The sequence below is a fragment of the Topomyia yanbarensis genome, chromosome 2 (genome assembly GCF_030247195.1).
Source record: "Topomyia yanbarensis strain Yona2022 chromosome 2, ASM3024719v1, whole genome shotgun sequence".
In the NCBI taxonomy this organism is placed as follows: Eukaryota; Metazoa; Arthropoda; class Insecta; order Diptera; family Culicidae; genus Topomyia; species Topomyia yanbarensis.
Window position 1 is genome coordinate 291125528 of NC_080671.1, and position 27994 is coordinate 291153521.

A 27994-nucleotide genomic window follows, 5' to 3' on the forward strand; every position below is an offset into this window, starting at 1 on the left:
GTGCAGAAAGTGAAGCCGAAAAAAGTCTACCTATCGAGCAAAATTAGAATCCAACTTTGCTGCAGAGGTATCAGAGATGGATTCCAATAGTGCTCGATAGGTAGGCTTTTTTTGACTTTACTCTTTGCGCAACTGTGCTCTATAGACTGTGGGTTTTACTACTGGAGATAATTCATATTTCTGTCCCTAGATGGTGCTTTATACATTCGAACAACACTAAAAGTGAGAATTTGATAGAAAATTTAATTGTCTACAAGTTTGTTGACCACTAAAAATTGATCTGAAATCATCCGGAAAAGTTGTTTAAGATTTTAACAAAGTTATATCTAAGATAGTTTCACACGAGGCCTAGTGGTTTGGAAATATGTTTTCTCGCACTTATTATATTACCAAAAAAAAATTGGGTTTAGTGGCATGAAAATATTAGACGGGATTCATTACGTTGACAACTTCTGAAAATTAGGATGTTTGACAGAGTCAGAAAACTATTTGTGCTTTTGGTGTGTAATCTTTCCCGATAGGTTCGAAGGGACTACCATTAATCGGAAGGTATTGCTTGGTTACAAGGGTTTGCTTACATTTATGTTTTGTTACACGGGTGTTTTAGAAAGGACCAAACGTCGTATAATTTAGGTTATGATCGCTTAAATCAGCTATTATAAATCCGTTCAAGACGCAATGTTGAGACACACCGTTTCTAATTTAATGCAAACCACATTAGTAACTGTCAAAATTAGTGGTTAGTGTGAAATGATTTATTCAAATTTTCTCCGCAAAGCATATTGTGGTAGTTGGATTTTATGACCATTTCCTATCAATTATGCGAGATATCGTTACTAAATTGATCCTAGATTATGCGATATGTATTACTTTTGAAAACAAAATATGATTTGAGTACAACAACAACCTTATATACATAAAAGTCCTCGAATATATCCCAAAAAAAAAATATCTTGATCCACACTGAAAGCCATTCGATGAAGAAAATAACAAAACAAATTTTTGTTTTCCTAATTAGTTGATTTCAACAGAAAAATGAATAACGTAACTAAATTTTATCTTAATTTTGAGAGATTCTCAAATAATAGTTATTGAAAATTATTATTGATTTTGATTCAAGACGCACATCATACGAAATGACAGCAAGTAGCTAAGATGCACACCTTACTGAAATACATCAAGGTAGCGACAGCAACTATGTTCATACACGCTGGACATAACGGTTAAGCACGTAGGTAGTTGTCTCAGCTTGGAAAGCTTGTTTTATCTTGGACGCAACTACCTGAACCAGTACACAAAAAAAAACAGAAATTCAACTGACCTCATTTTGGTTTTACCTAGTTTTTCTTTAAAAACATTTCAATAAAGGGATGATTTTTATTGACATTTTTTTCAATACATGTGCACTGAAAATTGAAAGTATTGTCGAAAATTGTCAAAATCATTCTATTTCGGATTTAGTCGATTATATAGTAACATTTCAATTATTAACCAATGTAATATGCAATATGATAATTATTTTTCATCGTTTGAGATTCCAAACTAGATGTGGAATAAGTATGAAGTTTTTTTTGTAGTGCTGGATAGTGTTTGTGACTAAATAGAAAAAAAATATACCTTTATTCTAAAATTCAAATCAATCAATTTCCAACAATCCTTAAATACCTTTGGCTATTTCGTCTCATTTCAGATTGTAGTTTATAAAAAGATAACATTATGAGAAACATAACTCTGTATTATATTTACGTGTGAATTACTGACATACGGAATTTTTCAACAATTTAATTCCATACCTTTCATCCGTCGGTCGGTGAAACAAAACGTTTGAAATATCCTATGTTGTATTTTACGATGAAGCAGTTTAATTCAACAATGAGATTAGTTGAATTCTAGTCGTTTGTGTCTTGGCTGAAAAGGTAGTGTAACGGCATATGCAATTGTGTCTGGACTAAAACAAGCGTTACAAGCTGAGACAAGCGTTTCAAGCTTTAGCTCATGTAGCTTTTCAAGTTTTGTGCTTTAGCTTTTTAAGTTTTGTGCTAGGATGAAACGTTCGTGTCCAGACTGAAACTGACAGCATCAAACCAACAACGTTGGATTATTGTTTTCAACAAAAATTTAGTTCGCCCAAATATTAACTAGACGAAACCAAAAACTCAACTAATTTTTTAGTTGAAATTGTGATGAATCGGTTTTCCGTGCATCTTGACATTGAGTTAATTTTGAAAACGGATAATCAGCGTTTTCAACCAAGCGTTGCAATGAAATCCGCGAAATATTGCAATGTTGCGTTAAAAGTTTCATTGAGTTTGTTCAAATATAAAGGTTGAAGTTCAGGACGACTTTATACGAAGATGCTAACAGAGTAGGAGATTCATGTAAGAATAGTTATCAGTCATCCCTGAGAACAATCGAAAAATTGAAAAAGAAGGCGTACATAATTGAAAAGGCTGTTTCTGCGGGAGGAATCACTTACCATCATGAAAAAGAATATTAATATCATACTGGTCATCATTGGTCAACACTTATCTAAAACTTCTCATCCCAAAAATATGAATGGTGCCCTGTATCAGGGAATTATAATTTTTAGCTAAAAGATGACTTTCCTAGCCCTCAAATTCCGCTGAATTTACTATTGAACTAAACACAACTATTTGGCAAATAAAAAAAGTGCTTGTGAATTAACAAACCACTAGGTCTTCTGTGAAACTAACTTAGACTTAGAATTCGTTAAAATATTAAACTACATTTCGGGATAATTTCAAATCGGTTTTTAGTTGGTAACAAAGTTGTAGACAATTAAATAATCTATCAGATTCTCACTTTTAGTGTTGTTCGAATGTCTAAAGCACCATCTAGGGGCAAAAATATGAACTAGTTCCATTGTAAAATCTATGTTTTCACGAAAAAATACTTAAAAAAAAGTTGCTCTAGACCCCCCGACGGATTATTTTGATTTTGGTTTCAAATGAAAGGGGAAAGCCCATTCTTTCATATCCTGAAGTTTCAGAGATGCTGAATTTTTTTGCATAAAGTTGTTAAAAAAAGACACCGTGAGTTCTACACTTCTTTCGTTAACTCCATTCAATAGTCGCTTTTTGTTTCGACGCAAAATCATTTGTATCGCATGGTTTCATATCGTCGCTGTTGTGCTATCTTATGACAAACGCAAACATGATGAGAGATAGTGATTTTTTGCTTCAAATCACTGTATCTTGGGATTTGTTTAAGTTATATTGAAGATTTAGATGTTTTTATGTGTAAAAGTGTCTGAGGAATTCAGTGGCATAATAAGGAAAAATACATGTATTGCGAGAAAAATGAAGTTTTCCTTTTAAACTGGAAATATTGCATGCTTGGCAACACTGGCAACAAAAATTATAATTTTTATAGATTCTTTGACCAATTTCCTTTAAAATTCATCTCACCGATTGTTTCTAGACCCAATAAAACCGAAGATATGAATAAAAGTTAAAAATTGATGCTTTCTTTGAATGGAAAATTTTCCATGCACAATTATGACACGCCATATAAATTTTGTCATTAATACACACATATGACACGTGTGACTTCGACTTTTGTTTTTATTATTAGCAAAAACTTTCAATATAGTCAAACGATCTTCGTAATATTTGAGAGATTAATACAGAATAGATAGAAGCATAAATTGTCTTCTCTGACTAGTTTCTACCATTTATAACTTTCGAGATATTCAATCCCAAACTTTAAAAATCGTTTTTCTCGAAATGTGCAAAATGGCGCTTGTCATAAGATAGCACAACAGCAACGATATGCAAATACAAAGATTTCGCACCCACTACATTTGTGGTTAGGTCATCCTGTGTTTACTATTAAATAGCAGCGATATGAAAAGAGATATGGATAACAAGTTATAGAGAATGTTAAGGGGCACCAAATGAACAATAGTAACGATAGATTTTGTTGATTAATAATTAGAATAATTACAAAACTACACGAAAAACGCTAATCCCAAAAAGAAGTTTCTCAGCTTTCCAATGAAACCTTGCAAATAACGATATAGAGCATATTTTTAGATTAGAGTCTTTTAAGCACTTGCAAGTCGACTACAGAAAAAGTTTAGTAATGAAATTACAAAGAAATAAGAAGAAATTGTGAATCGTCCTGAAACCCAACTTTTGGATAATAGTTATTGCTACAATCATAATTCATTATTTTGAGAAAATTGACAAAAACCTCCTCAAACGCACTAACTTTTAACTACTTCACAACGAAATTTTTGCAAAGTATACTTTTTGAGTTAGAGATAATTTAGGACAAATAAGTTTTTTACGCAAAAATAACTCTGTAACGATTGAGATTTGATGGTGTGTAGAACGATTTTTTTTTTCAAATATGACAGTTAATCACCCCTCGATAGATTCTTAACAATGAAGAAACACCCTGTATATAGGGTAAGAAGGCTGATGTACTTTCGAGAATATGATTGAAGTCAAGGATTATTAGGTGTATTATCGGGCACTGCTTAATAGGAATATTTTCTTTCTCTTCAAAAAATCTAAGCTGTTGTCCTATCTTAATTTCTATAAATAACATCATTAGTTATGAAACTTACGTTTCGACTTCTTCTCATCAGAATCCGACACTAACTTAGTGACAGGACTAAGCTAGCGCCGGATTGACGCTAGCTCAAAAAAATGGATGACACAATTTGTGTTCCTGAGCAAACCCCTAGTCCAGCATGATATTCCAGTGTAAATTTTATATCATGTCTTCTTCCAGTGCAAAAAACGATTTCTTTATTTTTGCAGTTAAGAAACGGGAGAAGTATGCTCAAGAATGTTATTCATTCGAATTTGACTTGGTGTGTTAGTTAGACACTGCTTACCGCTGCGATTTGTATTGAGTTACAAGTTTTGTTATATTTCTAATTGTATGTATGTATGTATGATTATAGGGTAATTTCGGGCGAGATACCACGTCAGGAGAGATGCCGCACTTTCTATATCTCGTATATGGGGTGACTTTTATACGGTAACTAGCTACTACCCATCGCGCGTTGCTGCGACTTTCAACGAAATAGGAGGAAAACTCAATTTGTTCCGAAGTTCCATCTGGCGGGCAGATAATCCCCAACCAATAGCACACAACCACGCTCCATAACAAATGCCTACTATGTACAAATTTTTACGGCAATCGGTTAAGCCGTTTGGGAGTCTATAAATCATATACATACAAACATTGACTTATATATATATATATATATATATATATATATATATATATATATATATATATATATATATATATATATATATATATATATATATATATATATATATATATATATATATATATATATATATATATATATATATATATATATATATATATATATATATATATATATATATATATATATATATATATATATATATATATATATATATATATATATATTAGGGTGGGGCAAAATGATCGTTTTTTCAGCACAGCACTTTTTTGGTTCCATTTGGGGTCCCAAACAACTGTGCAAAATTTGGGGTCGATTGGATTTGACCCGGCGTAGCGCATTGCGTTTGAAATTTGTATGGAAATTAGTATGGGAAAACCTACTTTTTTGCATTTTCAATTTTACAGACTACAATTCTTTCTGCAGTATACCAGCAATTAGATAGAAGTGTAGTCCAGGATATGCTGAACAACTTTGCAGAAGGATGCATGGTGCTAGAATGTCTCTACAACAAGTTATAGCTGTTCAAAGTTCGATAGATCGAATTAATTGCGAAAAATCATTTTTTTGCCAACACTGAGGGTGTACCAATGACATTTCATATAACATACCCAAATAACATCATATACATTAGATTTACCACATTGGTATGTTTGAATGAATTAATCATAAGCCTTAGCTCAATTTCATGGACATAGGTAGTTTCGCAATAGGGCGTAGTGAGGGGAGATGGAGGGAGACTTTTAAATATGGAAATATCAACTGAAATAACTGAAATCTTATTGAATTGAAATGTTCAGATGAATTATTTTACAGCATTTACACAATCCACAAGAGCCCCAGTTCAACAGCAATTTTTACTTCAGGTGATCGAACAACATCGAAAAGAGCATCCTATCAAATCATAGTGCGTATTAAACTGAAATATAATCAATGCATTCCTCTGACATATCAACTCGACATCAGTTGATTCAGTCTACAACTTTACTTCAATTGATATAGTCAATGTCAACTCAATGCAGAGGGATACAGTATGTTTCGTTTCATCGTTATTATTATGCATAGGACATAGTGCAAATGTTTTAAAATAATACATCTTAACATTTGAACTCGACAAGATTTCAGATATTTCAGTTCGAATTTCTATATGTTGAAGCCCCCCCCCCTCTCCCCTCACTACGCCCTATTGCGAAACTAGCTGCGCCCATGAAATTGAGCGAAGGCTTTTGAATAATTCATCCAAACATACCAATATGGTAAATCTAAAGTATATGATGTTATTTTGATATACTATATGAAAAGTCATTGGTACACCCGCAGTGTTGGCAAAAAAAATGATTTTTGGCAATTAATTCGATCTATCGAACTTTGAACAGCTATAACTTGTTGTAGAGACATTCTAGCACCATGCATCCTTCTGCAAAGTTGTTCAGCATATCCTGGACTACACTCCTATCTAATTGTTGGTATACTGCAGGAAGAATTGTAGTCTGTAAAATTGAAAATGCAAAAAAGTAAGTTTTCCCATACTAATTTCCATACAAATTTCAAACGCAATGCGCTACGCCGGGTCAAATCCAATCGACCCCAAATTTTGCACAATTGTTTGGGACCCCAAATGGAACCAAAAAAGTGCTGTGCTCGGTTGATGAGGTTATTATTACGTTTTTCCATATAACAATGCCCCACCCTAATATATATATATATATATATATATATATATATATATATATATATATATATATATATATATATATATATATATATATATATATATATATATATATATATATATATATATATATATATATATATATATATATATATGTATATATATATATATATATATATATATATATATATATATATATATATATATATATATATATATATATATATATATATATATATATATATATATATATATATATATATATATATATATATATATATATATATCATGAAAATTTTATTAATGATTAAGTGCGTCCAGTTGCATCACGGAGTGCCGAAAGTTTTCCAGTACCACATTAAAATCTGTTTTTTTAAATGTTCGTTATTTTTGGTAAATCATGTATCGGTTGAATAGCTGAGACCTTTTAGAAGGCATTCTGATCGTAAGCACGGTCATCCATAATTTCAGAGGAAAACGTCGTCGTGCGGCATCTCTCCCATACAATTGGGAGAGATGCCATAACAATGTACTGTTTACGATTCGGGAAAGCCAAAGAATATAATGATAAACTATTTATGATTTTGTTTTTGTTCTTTAAGGAGCGCAGATGCAGTAAGTCATATTTGTTCGATTCATATTTGCACACATTATTAGAAGCAGTCTCTATTTCGCCTAAGCGTACAGCAAGCCACGAAACATTTAAAAAGATCAATTGCACAGATTACATAATAACGTAGGGTAATTTGGGGAGAGATGCCGCACATTTCTAAAAATCGATCCGGCATCAAAGTTAGCCATTAAATATTTGATGAAATCATTTTTATCAATTGCGACAAGTTTCTAAAATAAATAAAAATAAATTGAGAATTGGTTTTTGTCATGGAAGAAAATTCATCAAATTTCCATGAATATTTTCTAAAAGAGATCATTGCGGGAGAGATGCCGCATGAGTGGGTGAGACGCCGCACCGTGGTCACAAACTGAAAAATAGTAAACAAAAGTTTTTTTAGCTCTACTTGATGTTTTAGTGATCAGATGTCTTCACTCTTCAGCTGAGTTTTATGAAGTTTGATTATACCTATAAATCGGCTATGACCTTAATTTTTCTTAAGGGGGGTACTACCATTTTCAGAAACATTTTTTTATTCAACATTTAAAAAATATTTTTCTTTTGCAACCTTGTGTAACGGTTAAGTTAGGGTAACTTAGTTAAGGGTACTATTTACTTATATGTTTGTACGAGCTATACATATCTGTGTGTTGGTAGGGGTTCTTAATTAAGGGGCCATACACTAATTACGTAAGGGAATATGGGGGGAGGGGGAGTTTCAAAATATCTTACGAATTCTTATCTAAGGGAGAGGGAGGGTTTGTCCTTTCTTACGTAATATCATAAAACAAGTATGAAAAATGAAATCAAGAAAAATATTATTTTCATAAGAAAAGGAGGGCACTATTTCTTATTTCTGCCATAAACATGTATATTACACAAAACGAGCATATATTGTACATCATGGTCAAGGAAAGGCGGACCTCGAATTAAATTATTTTCCGACAGGATATGATTCCTAAATTATTTATGGAATTTCATTGATTGTTGGCAGCGTGAGGAGCGACTTAATTGTCGATGGTGTTAGAGCAGTTACAACAATTTCTTGACTCTTGATGGTACATTGTTCTGTTCAGGAACTGGAATCACAATATGCCTTACAAGTTAGGAAATATTGATACCGTGTTATTAGGGCAACATCCTTTTTTCAAATTTTCGCTTCCGCAAGGTAGCGTGTTCTGCCATGCGTTGTCAAAGATCTTGTAGACAGAATATTTCCAGAGTGTCAACCCCACTGTTTTTGACTTCAATAAAATTCGTAGATGGCTATGTCGGAGCTACGCGTACGATAAGCGTTGAAACTCAGAATTAATTCCCACCAGAAGAGGTTTTACATCACAAGGAACTATTTCCGAATATAGCGAAGCAGACTATAAGGACCAAATCGGAGTTTCTGAATATCTCCCAGCAGTTATTCTGAAATTTCTACTGGTCAAAATTAAGATGCTAATAAAATTACTGCTGATGATTACAGTTGCATTTTGTCATTAATTTTCTTGTAAAAATTCTTTAAGTTTCGTTTTCGCTATCTTACTATTTAATGAATTAACAATATGCTTTTTTTAATTACGAAAATCATGATAAGATCTTACGTAGGGGGGAGTTCACCAAAATCTTACGAACTCTTATCTGGGGGAGAGGGGGAGGTTGAAAAGTTCTAAAAAAGCCTTACGTAATTAGTGCTTGGCCCCTTAAGTAATTTTTGATTAGACACATAATCCTATATGACACTGTGTTAGGTCCGTTAGTTTGTGGATATACCTTATTAAGAACCTATACCTGACGCAAATGATCATTTAATGACATTCCGAAGTGAAAAAAATACATTTTAGTTACATATCCTCCGCCATCGAGTGCGGCATCTTACCCGCAATTGTGATGCGGCATCTCTCCCAATTGTATGGGAGAGATGCCGCACGACGACGTTTTCCTCTGAAATTATGGATGACCGTGCTTACGATCAGAATGCCTTCTAAAAGGTCCCAGCTATTCAACCGATACATGATTTACCAAAAAAACGAACATTTAAAAAAACAGATTTTAATGTGGTACTGGAAAACTTTCGGCACTCCGTGATGCAACTGGACGCACTTAATCATTAATAAAATTTTCATGATATATATATATATATATATATATATATATATATATATATATATATATATATATATATATATATATATATATATATATATATATATATATATATATATATATATATATATATATATATATATATATATATATATATATATATATATATATATATATATATATATATATATATATATATATATATATATATATATATATATATATATATATATATATATATATATATATATATATACTGGTTTTTAAAATACGGTGTGAGCAGTATACTGTTATGTGTGTGTGAAACCTATCCCATCTCTCACTGGCTGGCAGCGGTTTACAGAAAAATAGATGTTTGCATGCATTTATATGCATGCATGCAAATAACTTGATTCCAGGATTTGGGTAGGTGCTAGCTCAATTGATTTTCTGATTACCCATTTCGTATAGAGGGCAAACCGTGTTCGGAGGCAATCGTTCCATCAACCAGTTTATATCAAATGGATTTTTAACATTACAATAAGGCTTTCGATTCCTTACATGAGGTAAGAAATCGACACGTATTTATTGTCCGTATTCCGGGGTGACTTTGATAACCTGCATGTTCACCCACATTAAGTTATCGTTGTCAGTGCTTTTCATTGAAATGTTTGTTTAAACTAATTCTGGAAAGATATTCATTGTTAAATAGATGTTATTTGGTATTATACAAAGTATTTCAATGTACCGGAAAATTCGAGTAACCAATACTCGGCCTACAAACAATGGAATGCGTACAAATTGGCATCAATAGCTTTGCTTCGTTGTTAAGTACCAAGATAATAACATACATGCGCTGAAAACAGAGAAATTCTCGTGTTTGAGCGCAACGAAAAAACGAATCGAGTGTCCCTATTGTTGCGCTACCATTTGACTCAATGCGTTAAACAAAGATGGCAGACACTGCTCTAACCAACGGCTTCAAATTGGTAGCGTGATAATAGAAACATAGCGATAATGGGCTCATCGCCCTACATGGTAAATAAATTGAATCATAGCATTTAAGTATAAGTCTGCTCTGGTACGGCTCGTAATGGACGGAGAACGGACAATTACAATGACTGTGTTCTGAGCAAGAAGCTGTTCATCAATGAGAAGAACAAAGAATTGATTTTTATACACTAAACAACTTTATTGGAATATTGGAAAGATGTTAAACTTTGTATACGAGTCCAAATTCAACATCTTTGACTCAAATGGCTGTTGTTTTGGGTGGAGAAAATCGAACTCAGACCTGGACGTAATAGTCTTATAACAGCAGCTAAGCGCAGGACAGTGGAATTATTGTATGGGGTAGAAATTTGGTTTTTACCAAATTTTCCTCCTTAGGGTGAAATATAGCATAGTGCTTTCGCATAGGCCTGCTAAGCCAAGACAAGTTTCGGCTTCACTGTGTCTCATTGGCATAAACAGAACTTCTGCTCGAACGGGACATCACGTTTGATCAGTCGTTCGATTGAAACACAAAGTGTGTTTTAGTTTTAAGGGATTTGCGTCAAGGCGGCGCTAATCTATTCCGACAATAAGTTAGTGTCGGTCTCTGATGAGGCGAAGCCGAAACGCAACTAAGTATGAAATAAGGATTTGTGCCCTCCTGTACAAAGACTGGTTTTTACCAACAAATTTTCACCCTAGTGAGAAATTTTGGTTTTTACCAAATTTTCCTCCTTAGGGTGAAATATAGCATAGTACTTTTGAATATATTCAAAACTTTGACGTTCTATACACAGAAAAAAATATTTTGTAATTTTAAGTTTACTTTCATGCACATATTTGGAGCATGAATATAAATGTAAAATTAAGTTCCGCCACAAATACACGTGCTTTCTTCAACGAATTTTGTTATAGTTTTTCACGTGGATTGAAAATTACAGTTTCTTTAAACGGAGAACCGATGCACTTCAATGTATTTTACTCGAATACTGCTTTAAAATGAATGACATGTAATAATACACGAATGAAAGTGTAAAATTGTATGCTGTTTGATGCTCCAATTGCTTTTAACGTAATTTTCAATAAAATTTTTGATTCAATCTTTGTATGTTTACATTCGTATTGATTTACATTTCGTTTAAATTTCATTATTTTTTGATGTGTAGGAAATGACGAATTTCGCGCTAAATCGTATTCAGAGTTGGCAGCACCCTCTCGGATTTTAATGAAACTTTCTGTACATGAAGATTTTGTCACAAAAAGCCACTTTGCATACTTTGTTTTTCCAAAAATGATCTAGACTGTCTTTTGAAAAGGGCCAAACTTGTTTTGCAATTTTTTTTCAAATAGCTATAGTCTCAAAATGACAAATCCTACAAAAATGTTGTAGGAGTGGTTTTCACAAAATTAGTCAAATTTTCAAATAAATTTATCTTGAAACAAAATTTCATCCAAATCAAAAATGGGTTTTTTTGTAAATCGACTTTAAATTTTTAAAATCTATTTTTTTTCAGAGTAGGAGTCAATGCAGAATTTTTTCAATATTTTTATTCAAAAATTTGACTAATTTTGTGAAAATCACTCCTACAACATTTTTTGTAGGATTTGTCATTTTTAGACTAGAGCCATTTGAAAATAAAATGCTCAAAAAAGTTTGGCCCTTTTCAAAGTATGCAAAGTGGCTTTTTGTGACAAAGTCTTGATGTACAGTAAGTTTCATTGAGATCTGAGAGGGTGCTGCCAACATTTGCTCGAGTTGGCGCGAAATTCGTCATATATCTTCTAATTTAATGACTTTCTTTGTTTCTGTGACATTCTACTAAGTCGCTCAAAAGTTTTTTTAAAGATAAATTTTCTTTGTTTTCTACTAGTTTTTTGTGTCTCCTTAGACAGCACATAAGTCGCTCATTTATAATATTTTTTGGTAGAAAACTATGCAATATAATTTAACCCATAATGCCCAACCTACTATAAACTCCTATTATTCAAGTAATTACGCAAAACAGGCATCAACAATGAGTTAGTATAGTGCATATGTGCTTGCTGATTGCTGAATACGTTTAGACAAGTTAAAGTGATTAAACTGGTGTTTATGTTTTGTTTTTAATCGATTTTCCTTTAAGAGGTTACACATTTTTGTCAATGTGGAAAAAACCGAATTTATAAAAATTAGATATTCTAAAAGTACATACGCTCACAAAATTTCATTAAGACCGGAGCATTACAACTTGAGTTACAGCTCTACATAGACCGCTACCTGTTGATCACTCGAAGGTTCGTGTAGTGTTCGATACGAGGGTCCGTTGTCTCGTTGCACCAACCGTTGAACTCAATTATCTCGGAACTGTATTTTTTGAAAAGTTTCTTTGCGGCGATCACGATATCTCAAGAACCAATTTACTGATCATTCTGAAATTTTCACCAGTTATTCCTTATTATATCAGGTATTTTGTGTACAAAAACATTTTTATTTGAATAACTGCCCAATTTTTTGGGACCGTAAATCGCAATTTGCACTGCGCATGAAAATTAAGTGGGGCAACAATGGGTTAAATATAGCTTATAATGCCTTTAAACTGTATAAATATTCTGTAAAGTATTTCTTTAAAATCAAAATAACCCAAATTTTCAGCGTTTTCACTGGTATAGCTGGTTTAAGGTTGGGCAGAGAATGAGCAAACATCGAAAACGAAAAGCAGTTTTTTCTACACCGTGTGTTAGATCTTCATAAAAATCAATCAGCTTATGAAGAATGTTGCTACAGTACTGCTGATTGATTTTTATGGAATTCTAACGTACGGTATAGAAAAAAACTGCTTTTTTGGTTTTCGAGTTTTGCCCACTGTCTGTTCCACCTTAACCTAGTGCATAGCTCCATATTTCAGTAAGTCGGAAAAAAGGGGATGTTCACAGTGCTAGCGCTTTCGACGTTTGGTCGTCGGCTACTTTTTTCGGTGGAACATCAACTGCTTTGCGTCATTTCGGGTATTTGGCGTCGGTTATGCGACCTAGCCGCAGTACACTAGTTTCATCGGTTACTAATGCACCAAGAAGCACACAACTACTCTACAACATTGTAGCAAACGAAGAAGAGTTTCGCCATGATATACTGTACAACAACAGGGATGATTATCAAGTAGGCATTAACCTAAAGAGTCAACACAGTTTACCTACCCAACCCATGAACTTAAAATTCCATAAATATAAAAGAGTTTCCAATGCTTTTTTTTAAATTATACCAAACGATCACTATGCCGAACGAAAAAGTTTTATTCGCTGTGTTGTCAAACAAAAATTATGCCAAACGAATGTATGCCAAATGAACTTTTACCAAACGACTGTCACCCATTAAGACTAATCGCAAAATCAAACATATTTCTGTGAAATACTAGAGACAAAGCATGCTATGTATAAGAATTTGTGGCTTTCATGATGCTTCGTTCGAAATTCATTTAGTATTCAAATAAAAAAGCCAAGATGTTTTACATACTGGCACGTTGTTCATAACATTTCTATAACACTATTCAAACGATTATGAACAACTGTTCATAATCGCAAGTTAGTTCCATGTTTTATATGATTTCCTATCTACATGGAGCTGGAGGACTTACGATTCTGGGCAGCATAGTTTTTCAATTAAAAGGCAACACATGTTCACTGTATTGTGTCTACTAGGATACACGGGTTTTTATTCATCTCATTAGTCAGGATGTCACAATATTATCTAAAAAACAGGTCAATTAAAAATCTTGTTTGGAAAGTGTATAATAGTCGCGTTTGAACGGAGTGAAAGTTGAGTACAACGCACCCTTATTCATCCTGCCATTTGAACTAATGCATTGAATAGAGATAGCTCTGCCTAATATGATAAAATAAGTAGGATGAATAGAGGTGCCGAGATGAATTTGGGCACAGTAACCCTACGATCTAGAAGAACAACTATGATTGCTTCCGAGCTTTGGTTAAATATTTTTTGGTTTTTAATCGACTTATTTTCCTTTCCTCATTCCAGAGTTTGTTTAGCTTTGAACCCATTAACACATGAGATAGAATTTCAATTATGTATTTTGAGAAACTTTAAAATTCGAACATAATATAGTCACAAATACATCATCGTTTTGGTTTTGTAGAGTAACCGCCTTTAGACCTTATTTTGAGGAGGGAGGCAGTAATAATTGAAACTTTATTTACAAAAGTCATCATTACCAACTACCCTGAACCAGAACAAGTTGCAAGAAAAATATTTAATATAAGAATAGCTTATCATATTATCTCGCGAAACTGAAGGAAGCAAATAATGGAATATAAATAAATAAATTAAAAAAGTTATGATTAACATATATAATATAGTTTTCCATTTCTATGACGCTCCGAACTCCTTTGTTTTTTGAAACACAGATAATACTACAGGATCTGGTTTCACCGAACCCTTTTCTGCCACTAGGCTCATTTCTTCCTCATCCATCTTAATATTGGCAATTTTTTGAATTTCTTGCATTATGTATGTCTCTTCTTTGATAAAATGTAATTGTTTATCAACCTCCACGCGTAAAAATTTTGGAGGTTCACCATGTCGTTCACTAATTAAATTGTATAGGTGATATATTGCATCCAACAGACAACTGGTCTTCATCTCGTTCGTTGCCATATAGTTTTTGGCAATTGTGATCGATTTTTCCCATTTCAAGCATTCTTCGCAAGCATGTGTATAACGTCCCTATAATAAAGAATTGTGTTTGATGTTAATGATGTATTCGAAGGATTCTACCTGTAATTCAGCTAAATCATTGTTCAAACCAGTTATTACGTGCACAGCTGTTTTTATAGCTCCCAACAAGCACTCTCGGACTCGATCTATATCTTGTATATGTTGTTGTTCTATTTCCGAAATTTCCACTTGAACTAGAACTAGAGATATTGAAGAAAGTATCAGAGCATATTTGCAAAATTTGAAGGTATTGTTCATTTTTTATGTCACGTTTTTTTGGTTTTTAGCGAGCTGATAGTAATTTTAGCTTAGGGGATCTTGGTTCGTCCCTCGAGACAAAATTCACAAAATCGGACGAAGTAGCGACAGTTTGCCAAGCAAACACCGGTTCTCGGCAGGAGGACTAAATTTTGCGGCTGTTTATCTTGAAGTTTGTAACGTCAAGTGTTCTATTTTATCTAGTCCAATGTATCATACTCCGAACAACGCATGCTAAGTGCTAAGTGGAGGATTTACGATTCTGGGAAGCATAGTTTTTTAATTAAAAGGCAACATCTGTTCACTGTATTGTGTCTACTAGGATACACGGGTTTTTATTCATCTCATTAGTCAGGATGTCACAATATTATCTAAAAAACAGGTCAATTAAAAATCTTGTTTGGAAAGTGTATAATACTCGCGTTTGAACGGAATGAAAGTTGAGTACAACGCACCCTTATTCATCCTGCCATTTGAACTAATGCATTGAATAGAGATAGCTCTGCCTAATATGATAAAATAAGTAGGATGAATAGAGGTGCCGAGATGAGTTTGGGCACAGTAACCCTACGATCTAGAAGAACAACTATGATTGCTTCCGAGCTTTGGTTAAATATTTTTTGGTTTTTAATCGACTTATTTTCCTTTCCTCATTCCAGAGTTTGTTTAGCTTTGAACCCATTAACACATGAGATAGAATTTCAATTATGTATTTTGAGAAACTTTAAAATTCGAACATAATATAGTCACAAATACATCATCGTTTTGGTTTTGTAGAGTAACCGCCTTTAGACCTTATTTTGAGGAGGGAGGCAGTAATAATTGAAACTTTATTTACAAAAGTCATCATTACCAACTACCCTGAACCAGAACAAGTTGCAAGAAAAATATTTAGTATAAGAATAGCTTATCATATTATCTCGCGAAACTGAAGGAAGCAAATAATGGAATATAAATAAATAAATTAAAAAAGTTATTATTAACATATATAATATAGTTTTCCATTTCTATGACGCTCCGAAATCCTTTGTTTTTTGAAACACAGATAATACTATAGGATCTGGTTTCACCGAACCTTTTTCTGCCACTAGGCTCATTTCTTCCTCATCCATCTTAATATTGGCAATTTTTTGAATTTCTTGCATTATGTATGCCTCTTCTTTGATAAAATCTAGTTGTTTATCAACCTCCACGCGTAAAAATTTTGGAGGTTCACCATGTCGTTCACTAATTAAATTGTATAGGTGATATATTGCATCCAACATACAACTGGTCTTCATCTCGTTCGTTGCCATATAGTTTTTGGCAATTGTGATCGATTTTTCCCATTTCAAGCATTCTTCGCAAGCATGTGTATAACGTCCCTATAATAAAGAATTGTGTAAAGATGTTAATGATATATTCGAAGGATTCTACCTGTAATTCAGCTAAATCATTGTTCAAACCAGTTATTACGTGCAAAGCTGTTTTTATAGCTCCCAACAAGCACTCTCGGACTCGATCTATGTCTTGTATATGCTGTTGTTCTATTTCCGAAATTTCCACTTGAACTAGAACTAGAGATATTGAAGAAAGTATCAGAGCATATTTGCAAAATTTGAAGGTATTGTTCATTTTTTATGTCACGTTTTTTTGGTTTTTAGCGAGCTGATAGTAATTTTAGCTTAGGGGATCTTGGTTCGTCCCTCGAGACAAAATTCACAAAATCGGACGAAGTAGCGACAGTTTGCCAAGCAAACACCGGTTCTCGGCAGGAGGACTAAATTTTGCGGCTGTTTATCTTGAAGTTTGTAACGTCAAGTGTTCTATTTTATCTAGTCCAACGTATCATACTCCGAACAACGCGTGCTAAGTCGTCAGTGATGCAATCAAAATTTCACATTGGATACGTTTCTTTCTTTTACCTGATTTCCTTTTGGATCTGCTGGTTTCGCAGCGGATCAATTGACTATTAAGGGGTCACACCACTGTAGAACACGAAAAAAATCGGCTTATTTCAGGAATTTTTCTAGGCGTAATAAATAGGTGAATCAGGAGCTTGTCAAATGGGATTTATAATACTAGTTGTGAAGTACAAAAATAATTTTTTCAAGTAATTCTGTCACAAGATGGCGGCTGTGTAGCCTTTTCCCGTCCGCGTCGTTTTGAATAGGGTCCACGGCTGTAAACCTTATCAAAGTAATTTTTGACCTAGAGTTTAAAACTAATTTTTTTCTGATTCTTTATAACAATAGTAAAAACACTAACACTGAAAATGTCATGAAAAAACACTAAAAATGTCATAAAAATCGACACAAAATTGTTGATTAAAAAAATTAAACAATTAAAAATAACAGTGTCGCTTCAACCTTCTTCAAAAGTAGACGTGTGTTTGGTTCTATACCGAGATCAGCTGAGTGTAGTTGATCCTGAGTCGAAGGAGCGTGGTGGTGCATTGGTGCTGTGATCTCCAACCAGAGGTTTTACGAAGATTGAGCAAAGTTTCTTTAATTAAACCCAAATTTATTCACGTTTCATTGGCATATTTGTGATAACACCTGCTCTTCTTCGCCATTCTTAAAATGGCCGAAGGGGAGCAAGTCAATATCGAAGACTCTTTGGGCTTACCAAGTGATTCGGATCTCAATAGCGATCAGGAGAGTGTGAACATGGAGGAGAGTGATCGAGTTCAACGCCCTTACAGAACAAAGCTCTACCCACACTCTGCCAAAGCCCCGTACATAGTATTTTTCCGAAAACGTGAAGCCTCATTAAACGTACTAAATATATCCGATATCCTTCACCGCACATACATATCTATCAAAGAAGTCAAGAAAGTGAGTCTCTACAAACTGAAAACAGTTTTAGTGATCTGACGGACGCCAACGCGGTTGTTACGAATGAATCCCTTAAAGCATTGTACCGCGTGTATATTCCATGTGAACAAGTTGAGATTTCTGGCGTCGTTTATGATGAACTACTCGATGTACAAAGTGTACAGAATCGAGGCATTGGCCAATTCAAACGATCCAATCTTCCGAAAGTTGACGTCCTAGAATGCGAGCGCCTTACAGTTAAATCTAACAGTGAACATTCGACGAAGTTTGTCCCAAGCAATGCAGTACGGGTTACATTTTCTGGTGCAGCGATACCAGACTTTCTTAATATAGATAACGTTCTTCTTCCTGTACGGTTATATACCCCGAACGTCATGCAGCGCAATCGTTGCCAATCTTTCGGGCATACATCAAAGTACTGTGCGAGAAAAATTAAATGCGGTAAGTGTGCGCAAGATCACCAGACTGATACATGCACGGCTGTTACTCAAGCGTGCATTCATTGTGAGGGGCACCATGAATCCGTAACAAAGTGTCCAATATTCCTTGAACGCAGACAAAGAGTTCGCCAAAAAGTGATAATGCGTTGTAAACTCAGTTACGCCGAATTGATACGATCGAATATAGGCGAAATTGAAACCTCAAATTATTACGATTCTCTTGTTAATATTGACGAGAACAGAACAATCGGATAAAAAGAAGGCCCATTATAGCTATTCTGTTCCCCCCAAACGGAAAAGCTCATACCTCTCAGCCACTCCAACGGGTTCTCAAATCTCAACGAACAAGGTCATCGGTAAGCCCAAACTTCCTCTCCTGCCTAACCACAAAGCTTCCACTGAAGAGTGGCCAGATCTCCCACCATCCCCAGGAGTACCATTTAGAAAGGAAAGTGAAGAGAGTTCCCCTGTCAACTTGAGTTATATTCGTGAGACGTTAGGGAGAGCAACCAGACTTATCGGTAGGCTTCTTAGCTTGGGCCCAAAATGGATTAACCTCATAGAAACACTCATTCCAACGTTGACCCCTCTTGTAAAATCGCTCTGCGAGAAGTGGCCACTCCTTGATTTGTTCTTCTAGATTAATGCATAAAAAGATACAGAAATTGAAGCTCTCATTATTGCAGTGGAAATGTAGAAACCTGAAACCCAAAAAGACGCGTTTCAAATGACTCTCAAAGAACTGAATGTCTTAGTATTTGCTCTGTCAGAAACATGGCTTTGTGACAGTATTGAATTTAGTATTCATAATTACTACTTGATTCGCGAGGGACGTAACGAGCCGTATGGAGGAGTTCTGTTAGGCGAAGGGTAGAGTACAATAAAACTGACCTTCCTAAAATCAACCCAATTGAATGCGTTGCATGTGCCATAAATTATAGAGGGTTCAAATTTGCTGTCATGTCTACATACTTACCGCATAATTGCAATATAACATACCAGCAGTTGCAACGGCAGGTCGCGTGTTTGCCAAAACCATATTTCATCTTGGGTGATCTCAACGCAAAAGGAAGCGCCTGGGGTAACACTGTTGATGACAACCGCTCAAAGGTAATCTATGGTATCGTAGATGATTTCCGTTTAAGTATTTTAAATACTGGGGGGATAACAAGGATTGCATGCCCTTCCATGAGCAGCTCGAGCATTGACGTGTCGCTCGCAACATCTTCAATCGCCTTGAATTGCCAATGCGAAACTTTGGACGACCCGATGGGGAGCGATCATTTTCCCATTATTGTACAATGCTTTCCTTTGGGAACACCTCCCTTGCAATATGAAATCCCACTCGATTTAACAAAACACGTGAATTGGCAAAGATTTGCGTCAGAGCTCGAGGAATATACTCAACAGTTGAATCCTATTATTGACCCGGTACAGAAGTACACCAACCTGATTGCTGCCATTCAAAAAGCTTTAAAAGTATCCCAGACAAAACCGATTTCCTCTAATACCAGTAGAAAGCACCCTCCTAATTACTGGTGGGGTGATGACTGCACGCAAGCGAAAGCTAACAAATCAAATGCTTTTAAAGCATTCCGGTCAGCTGGCCTCATACTGGATTTTTTAGAATACAAACGACAAGAAGCACTATTTTCAAGAATTACTAAGAAAAAAAATCTGCTTACTGGATTAACTTTGTCGAGAATCTGAATAAAGACACGGCCCTCTTCTTTGTGGTCCGTAGCTAAAAGACTTCGCAACTGTCAACAGAACTCGCAATTTAGCACCTCCTACTCAGAAAAGTGGATAGATTCAAATATTGCCAAACGAATCTACAATCTTCATTGAATTCCTTATCATCTTGGGCCAATTCGCTTGGTCTAACTTTCTCGGCCACTAAAACAGAAGTGATGGTGTTTTCTCATAAGCATAACGCATTCAGTTTAACGCTAACCCTAAATGGACAAACGCTTCCTCAACCAACAACTTTTAAATATCTAGGACTCTGGTTCGATCATAAATGCAGATGGCGTGCTCACATTGAATATTTAGCGAAAAAGTGTCAGTAAAGAGTAAATTTCATGAAGATGATTACGGGAACATGGTGGGGAGCCCATCACGCTACGCTGTTGACGCTCTATAAAACAACCATTCGTTCAGTCATGGAATACGGTTGCCACGTGTTTAACTCTGCTGCGAAAACCCATTTGGACAAGCTTGGTCGGATTCAGAACCGATGCCTGAGAATTAGCCTGGGGTGTATGAACTCGACGCACATAAAGTCGTTGGAAGTTATGAGTGGTATACCTGCCAGGCCCGGCTTGCCTTTTTGTGCATGTAAAAAATTCAAACATAGCTGCGCATCACTCCATAGGTGAAAATTTCACAATTCTTTATTTTTATTATAGATTTCAAAGCTACTTATCAAAATTTCCATGCCTAAGCTTATACTGCATACACAATTTTTTTGTAACTAAAAAATTGTGACGTGCCGGACCTCTGACACCCGCTTGCCTTTTTGAGGGTTAAAACCTGATTCTCCTTTTCTGTTTTCTTATAGAATCTGTATAATAACACAATACTCAAGCCCACCTGAACGGAAATATTTTGATATTTTGACATCCAGTCTATTTGTTTCGTCCCCAACATCGATACCACGCTTGTTAAGGAATTAACGGGAATTGAAAAAACTCATCTATCTCTAATTGCACAAAAGGTCGTTGAATGCTAGTTGAAATTTTATAAGCCGAAGCAAGTATTTTACACTGACGGTTCACTAATGGAAATCGGTGCTGGAATCGGTGTTTACGAAAAAGAATTGCAACTTTCATACAAATTGCAAAACCCTTGTTCGATTTTTGTTGCCGAACTTTTTGCGCTCCTGAAAACTTGCCAACTACTAAACAACTTCCCCTCAGGACGATATGTTATTTGCTCGGATAGCCTGAGTGCACTTGAGTCACTCAGAGCTACCCACCTAGAATATCATAACCCAATCGCTCTCTACGAAATCAAAGAAGCTATTCTAGAGCTGAAAAGATTAGGCTGCCATTTTACTTTTCTCTGGGTCCTTGCTCATTGCGGAGTAAAAGGTAATGAGGAAGCGGATTCCCTGGCAACACAACGTGCGGCCACAGGAGAGATGCTAGTACGGGGCATTCAAAGCTACGAATATCGGGTAATAGCAAGTCGAAAAGCCACAGACACATGGCAACTTTCTTGGGATACTAGCGAACTAGGACGGTGGTGCTACTCCATCCTACCTAAAGTAAACACACGACCTTGGTTTTTCGGTATAGAAAGTTACAGAACATTTATTCGAAACATGAGCAGAATCATATCTAACCATTATACCCTAAACTACCACCTTTTTAGAATTAATCTCGTCGCTTCCAATATATGTTTTTGCAGTGAGAACTATCAAGATGTAGATCACGTGGTGTGGTATTGCAGCCGCTACAACTTAGAACGCAAGGCACTCATAGAAGACATTCTTGGAAATAGCAGAAGACCCAATACCCCAATACGAGACGTAGTAGCCAGCAACGATGTATACTACATGTGAAAAATCATCGAGTTCAAGCTGTAATCCCGAAATCAAGCTGCAATCCCTACAAACCCACAAAACTCTCTGCCGTATTTCGTGCACTCAAAGCACACTAAGACAAAACTGTAATTATAAGTTTTATGTGTTTGTGTGTGTGTCTAGTGTAAAGTAGCCCCGCGGCTTCGCAATGGTTTTTATCGCTTTATGCTTTGTCATTTGTCATGTATTTGTAACCTTCAATGGTAGATATTAAGAATAAAGAAAAAAAATAAAAAAATAAAAATCAGTTCTGAATATACTAAAAAAATATGGTTTTGAGAAAAACGTTGTCAAAGTTTTCAGTACACTCGGGGTATACATAAGAGGTGTTGCGGCAGAATTAAAACATTGAAACGGCACCTCGGTGGGGAGCAGGTAAACTTTCGTCACTGCACGTTTATACAACCCCCTGGCTGTACGGACTTCAACGACCCGAACGTGACCATCAAATTCAGACCAGACCGTTGTAGAAACTGAACTACCTGATGGTTTAAATGATTATGATCTTTTATTCTGTGATTAACAAGGCATGGCTTACATGATCATTTTCCTATATTATAGATTGCTACGATACTACATTCCCTCCCTAGGTATATTATAATTAATTAAATAAATTTATCGTTGCATCGAAATTATCAAGACGCTTCGGAAGACTCTTCAAACGTTTGGATCTCCTGAAACTAACTTCAGTTGAACGTTTATTGTTGTCGGCCGGAGCTGTATCATCTTGTTGAACACTAATAGTCGTAGTCGTGACTGGATTTCTATTTAGGATACGCTTGGTATGGTTTACATGTCGATTCGAGATGACATTAGTTTGCATATTTTTTAAATGTAATCGTGTACCTTCTCGTTGTATTACGAGATGCGGTTGTGGGTCAAATGTAGGTGTAAGTTTATTTTTCCTAATAAAATTTTTCACTATCACGTAATCCCCCACATCAATTGTTATTGGATAAGCATTCCTTTTCTTGGCTGAATATATTTTTCCTTTTTGTTTAGAGATTTCATCGTTTTTCCTAGCATCATCTAAATTTACCGGTCGTACCACTCTCGGTAGTTTGTCTCTGATATTCCACCCAAACATCATTTCAGATGGTGAATAATTTGTAACACTGTGTGGAGTTGAGCGGTAGGAATGTAAAAAGTCTTGAAGATCTGATTTCCAGTTCCGTCCCATTGTGCAACTGATTCGTAAAGTTTTGAGTAATGTACGGTTTTGCCTTTCTACTAATCCATTTTGAAATGCAGCATATGGAACTGTGTGTTTGATAATTATTCCATTTGTTTTACAAAATTGAGAAAATTATGCTGAAGAGAAAGGTTGTCCGTTGTCACAAACAATAACGTTAGGAAATCCAAACCGAGCGAAAATTTCTCTCATTTTTGTAATTGTTGTTTTGGCTATCATTGTAGTAAGAATTTCAACTTCTACGTAACGGGAAAAATAATCTGTAAGTACTAGCAAGTGGTAGCCTCCAGGTACTTCCATGTAATCGGCTACGATTTCTTCCCACGGTCTGTCCGGTATTTCAATCCTTGTCATAGGTTGTGTTTGAGGTTCTGAGACTAGAATACATCCGGGACACGCATTTACGAATTGTTCCACCATTACATCCATTCGGCTCCACCAAACTTTTGTTCTCAATCGCCGTTTCATAGTAGATATCCCGAGAGGAGGTTCGTGAGCTAGCTGTAGCGTTCGTTGTTGTAATATTCTAGAAATAACTAACCTTTCATCCTTCATAACAATGGTTCCATTGGTCATTAAGCAATTAGCAATTTTTTTATAATTATTCAATGTTTTTGGCCAACGTTTTGGGGGATAAGGAAGCCATTTTATTAGTTCTTGTAATTCTTCATCGGTTTTTGTGCATTCTGTGATTTCTTTTATTGAAATGGCTGTAGGACACGAATCACTCGTAATTAGTCGAAGGATCCTTTCAGATTCTTCATCAAAGCTTGGTCCAACATTCGGAGTAGACTGACACAGGCGTGATAGAGGATCAGCAATATTATTCTTTCCAGGGCGATATTCAACTTGGAAATTGTATGACATTAGTCTTAGTTTCCATCTTTCGATTCGGGGAGATGGTTTGAGTCGATCACCGAAAATGACTGTTAGCGGTTTATGATCCGTAATCAAATAGAAAAATTTTCCGTACAAATAATAGTAAAACTTTTCACACGCCCATACCAACGCTAGAGCTTCACGTTCAGTTTGTGCATATCGTTGCTCAGTTTGCGTGAGTGTTTTTGAAGCATAGCAAATTATACGGAAAGTGTGTTGTCTTTTCCTTTTTGAACGAGTACGGCTCCAAGACCAACCGGACTTCCGTCAGCAATAACATATGTTTCATCATTTACATCGTAAAATCCAAGTGTGTTCTTATTAAGTAAGATATTTTTAATTTTTTCGAAGGCCTGTTGATGGTCAGATTTCCATTCAAATTTGGCACCTTTTCGTGTAAGTAAATTCAATGGGTGAGTGATGGTAGATAGATCGGGAATGTGACGATGTACGAAATTCACAAGTCCGCACTGCCTCTGCTGAATTCGGTGGTTCCAATTTCTGAATTGCTTCTAGTTTTTCATTAGAAATGGAGATGCCTGTGCCGGAAATGCGATATCCCACAAAATCTATCTCACTCACTCCAAATATAACTTTATCAGTATTTAATTGGATTTTGTATTGTTTAAGTTTAATATATACCATTTCAGTGCGTTTAATTAGTTCGGTTTTATCTTTGGCGGGAATAAGTATGTCATCTATAAAAATGACAAGCCATGGTAAATCAGCAAAAATTGTTTCTATAACTTCCTGGAACAGTTCAGGAGCAGCAGATAAACCGAACATTAATCTTTTGTATCGCATTAAACCAAGAGGGGATATAAACGTTGTAATGTATCTACAATCTTCTTTTAATAAAACTTGATGAAATGCTTGCTTAATATCAAGTTTTGTAAAAATAAAGTTTCCTCCGATTTTCTTTGTAATTTGTTCTAAAGTCGGAAGCGGATGTACTTCTCTTATAACTGCCTTGTTTGCCTCCCTAAGATCCACGATAATGCGCACTTCAGTAGGACTTTTTCTTTTCACTAACATTGGGGAAACCCATTCTGAGGCCTCACTTACACGTTCGATAACGTCGTGTTCTTCTAACTCCTTGAGTTTAAGCAAAGTTAATTCTTCGAGGGGATATGGAATGCGACGAAAGCTTTGACGAACCGGGGGGACAGTTTTGTCAATTTTAATATTTGCGACAATACCTATACATTTTTTTATTTGGAATTATTTATCTAATTACAGTTTAAAAGTAATTGATTAAATCAAATTCTCACCCTCAATAACTGGAAATCGCTTTTGGTCTACACTCTGTATAAATTTGATCAATCCTAGCTTCACTGCTGTGTTTCCCGAAAGAAGTGAACATTTTCCTCCTTGAATTACGTAGAATGTCGTATCGGTACGATTTCCGTTGATTGTAGCTTCTGCTTCAACTTCTCCCAAGACTTTCAAGGGCGTAATTGAACCGTATGAGTTGAATGTTTTTGTGCTGCCTTTCTTAACTGAGTATGCTTCAAACCCCATTCGTTTAAGTTTGATCCAATCAAGTTCACACAAAATGTCCTCATCTGCTCCGGTATCGATAACGAATGTCACGAGGGCACCACCAACTGTTATTGATACTGTTTTCTTTCCTGATCCCATATGGAACAAATTAATGATGTCCTGATCTACCTCCTTGGCTTCACTCGAGACTTCTCTTACAAATCGTTTTGGCTTATGTTGTTTTGTATTTTGCTGAGAAATTGAAGTGTGGTGTTTCTTACGTTTCAGAAAACAGCAGCGTGCAAAATGTCCTGTCTGGTTGCAGCTCTTACATCTCAGTGATCTTGCAGGGCACGTTGGATCGCTTGTTCCATGTCGTCCGTTGCATCGACCACAGCGATATTTCTTAGCGCTTGCTTCATAATTGATATTTTCATCCTTATTTGGTAGAGTTTTGGCGTCTACTGCACTTATCAGACTTCCTGTTTTGTCTTCCAATTCACTTATCTGTTGATGAACGGATTCGTGCGTACGTGCGATGTTGAGAACTTCTTCCAGTGTAAAGTCCTTTTCTAAACATTTCCGCTTCAAAGAAGTGTTTACAGTGGTGGTGATTATCTGTTCCAGAATCATACTTTCTAATTGATCTCCAAAATTGCAATAAACTGCCTGTTTCTTGAGTTTTTTTTTTCCATACGTTTATTTGACACGGCATTTGCAAAAGCTTTTTACGCCAGTTTCTTTTTTTACATAGCACGTTACAAAAATCCTTAAGACTAATTTTAACTATACTAGTACTTTGTCTAAAACTAACACTGAAATCACTTTATTGTTTGCTTTTTTCCTTACATTGTTGTATTTCATAATGATCTAGTATTTTCGGGTGTATTTATTTACTTTTTTTCTGTTATTGTCTGAATTTAAAAACTAAATATTCTAGGACACCTTAATTGGTGAATGATTAGCCTTGGATGAGAGTATGAGGAGATGTATTTAATTAAATTTTGACAGACGCTGTTTTTAGAAAATGATAGATAAGTTCCATGTATAGAGGATCGCGATACGCCAGGATGTCTCTAACAGGAACATGGATTGGTCTACCTCGGACTTGTAAAGAATCTACTAATTGTGATCTGGCTTCACGATATTCAGTGCAGGACCAAACAACATGCTCAATGTCATGGTAACCCTCTCCACAAGCACAATGATTACCCTCAGCGAGCCCAATACGACGGAGATGCGCATTTAAAGTATAATGATTGGACATGAGCCTAGACATCACACGGATGAAGTCCCGACTTACATCCAATCCTTTGAACCATGCCTTCGTTGATACTTTAGGGATAATTGAGTATAGCCATCGTCCCATATCTCCATTGTCCCAAGATGTTTGCCAACTAGCAAGTGTCCTCTGTCGAGAAGCGCTATAAAATTCATTGTAAGCGATGGGTCTTTCATATATTTCACCATCTAGTGCACCAATCTTGGCTAAATTATCAGCTTTCTCATTGCCCGCAATAGAGCAATGGGCGGGGAGCCACACTAGGGTAAATTTATAACATTTTCTTGTCAGGTTACTCAGAGATTCTCGTATCTTCCCCAAAAAGAATGGATCGTGATTATCAATCCTCTTTGAGCGTAGAGCTGCAATTGTGCTGAGACTATCAGTGAGGATAAAGTAATGGTTTGGGGGTAAAGTATTAATTATTTGAAAACTATAGTGAACTGCTGCTAGTTCCGCTATATAAACAGAGGCGGGTTCTGCAAGTTTGAGAGAAATTGAAAAATTATTGTTGAAAATACCGAAACCAGTGGCCTCACTGATTCGTGACCCATCAGTGTAAAACATTTTAAGGCAGTCTATGTGTTGATATTTACTTGTGAATATTTTAGGGATCTCCCGCGAGCGTAGATGATCCGGAATTCCACGAATCTCTGCTTGCATGGACGTGTCGAAGAATAAAGTGGATTCAGGAATATCTAGTATATTGACGTATGTGGGAACATACCTAGCAGGCGTTATTTCTTGTGACATGTGATTGAAATACACTGTCATGAATCTGGTTTGGG

The 27994-nt window shown here is 35.4% G+C and overlaps 1 protein-coding gene across 1 annotated transcript in view; it reads left to right on the plus strand.

Moving 5' to 3' along the window:
- The window catches only part of LOC131683263 (clathrin heavy chain), a 343996-nt gene extending 321695 nt beyond the window's left edge, over window positions 1-22301 (plus strand). Inside the window, exon 9 of the mRNA XM_058965096.1 lies at window positions 22197-22301. The gene's annotated coding sequence lies outside the window, so the exon portion shown is untranslated. The remainder of the gene's footprint in view (window positions 1-22196) is intronic.
- Window positions 22302-27994: the final 5693 nt, after the last annotated feature.